Here is a 2,310-nt window from a genome sequence, read left to right on the forward strand (position 1 = left end):
CTGGAAACTAGAAAATTGCAATTTTTCACATCAAGTAAAAATTCTGTGTTTTATGGCTTCTAGTTTAAAACGATGGAGAAACAGTTGTAGGTGAAAGACTGGGTGTGCTCGGTTAACCTAGAGCTGAGGAACGAGAAGAGTCAGGGAAGTGATGCAGCTCAGTGTTTGTGTTTTTATTTTCAGATATTCTGTACATGAGGGTGTGGATAGAATGAACCGATAACCTGAATGAAGACGCAAGTTTGCTTATGCATCAGTCTCATCCTTTACAAAATAAAAGCAGCTAATGTCACAGTTTCAATGTAGATCATTAACATACACGATGGTTTAATTGTATTTCACAGGTACAATGTTCCCATGGTTACCAAAGTTATACGTCACAGATATCTGGGTGTGCGCATATGTGGCGGGACCAGCGAGATCTAAATCGGCAACTTAAATTTAAAACCACTATTTTAATAAAGATAATTGTTTGCAATGACTCCACTTAAAGTTAGGCTAGAGACACTCTCACAATTCAATAATTTTATTTACCGCACAATTGTTTTAATCAATATTAATTTAAAACAACTCGCACATTAAAAAGAGAGTTGTAGCTCAACTCAGATGGCAGCGCAAATCAGGATAGTAACCTTAAAGAAAAAAGAAACGCATCAAACAAAATAGCAAGAATAAAAGAAATCGTGCACCAAACCCAGAAGTAGTACCACCACCCGGGAAGTCCACCACCAACACCACGAGCTGGCCGATTCTGTCAATAAAATAGAAAGAAACGACATTTAAATTACAAATACAATTATACAGTTCAGTCCATAACAAATCAAGAAGCAACATTCCAATTAATTGTCCGTCCTGGGACGAACCGCCAAGCCTCAGCAGACGTCACTCTGAGCGGCACTAGAAGGTTTAGTCCGAGCTGGTCACCAACCAGCCCAAATCAGCCACACTGGCCGAGTGATGGGAGCCAGCTTTACCGACCAGGACAGCGGACATGAAGCCAACAACCAAGACGACAGGTAGGCAGCCAGGGACAAGCAGGACAGGACAACCGGAAAACAGCCGGCCAAGGACAAACATCTGCGTCCATCAAAAATAAATGTCAGAAATGGAATCTGGAAGCATAAAAAAGATGAGCATTTCACTTACCACTGAGCTCTATATGTAGTGCCTCTGACAGGAAAGGGAGTCGGGTAGCTTGTACAGGCCGCCTGGATATACAAGTAAAGCTGAGCTAAAGCTATGCTAACATTGAGTGTGGGAAGCTTCTTATCACAAGGATGATCGATCAGCGATTAGAGCGTCGTTAAGCGCACCATTTTAACGAGCACTAGTATGCAGCGAACAGGTGAACGCCAAGGTCTGATCCGGAAGGAAAACAACGTGATGTCAACCAGGTGAAAGAGGCCCCTTTATATACCAACAACCAGCGGCGACCAATTAGATTCAGCCACTGTGTGTGGTGCGTTCAGAGCCTACAGGCCATGCTGCCACACATGGATAAGACAAATGTGCGGAGTTGGGAGTAAACAGCTACTTCAGTGACTAGTATTATGGAATCAATCTTACATTTTCTAAATTTAGTTTTGACTTTTGATGGCAGAAACAAAGCACAAAACGTAGCATCTATTCAAGGAAACCTTGCTGATTGCCTCCTCATCAGTAACTTATTTACTTTGATTAACAGAAAAACTGTGTTTAGTTGAGCAGATAAAGTGACTCTGGTGTATCAAACCTCTTCTGACTCTTCAATAGGGTCTTCAAATACAGACAGTTGCAAGAAAAACAGCTTTGGCCTTCACTGTTTCTGAGTTTTAGCAAAAATTAATCCTGTAGATTATGTTGAGATATTTCCTCCTGCAGTGCTGTTGTTCACTCAGGTGAATTACTGAGATATTGTTTGCATCTCCATATGGCATTCTATTGAATAATTCATCATGTTTGGCATACTTTGTCTCACTGGGATTTTAAAATTCAAATTGCTTCTCCGTAACACTATGGAAACCTTTGGAACTCAAACTCCTGCAGTGTGTCTTAACAGAGGTTAACTTAACTGCTTGACTACTGTTAAGTCTGAATGTGACTCTAAAGTTTAAGATGCAATTTATATCAACTGCTAGGTGACTAAACTGGTTCATCTTGGCTTTAAGATCAATCAGTCTCACATCATATGCTGCCCATAATCAACAAAAAAATGCTACACTGAATTATTAAATGTTTTTGTCATTTTTAAAATGAATTTATAATAATTTGCATATAAATGGTTAACTATTTTCCATAATTTATAAAACAATAGCACAAAGAACAATAATG

At 39.6% G+C, this 2,310-nt stretch overlaps 1 long non-coding RNA gene across 1 annotated transcript; it reads right to left on the bottom strand.

Moving 5' to 3' along the window:
• Positions 1-513: 513 nt before the first annotated feature.
• Positions 514-1,379, bottom strand: LOC106939216 (uncharacterized). The gene is made up of 2 exons (XR_001422788.1): positions 1,147-1,379; positions 514-1,077 (listed from the first exon to the last, which is right to left on the bottom strand). It is a non-coding gene; the product is annotated as an uncharacterized LOC106939216 (long non-coding RNA).
• Between the last annotated feature and the right edge of the window lie 931 nt (positions 1,380-2,310).

The sequence above is a fragment of the Poecilia latipinna genome, unplaced genomic scaffold, assembly GCF_001443285.1.
Source record: "Poecilia latipinna isolate Pla-1442-1.1 unplaced genomic scaffold, P_latipinna-1.0 Scaffold2804, whole genome shotgun sequence".
Lineage (NCBI taxonomy): Eukaryota > Metazoa > Chordata > Actinopteri > Cyprinodontiformes > Poeciliidae > Poecilia > Poecilia latipinna.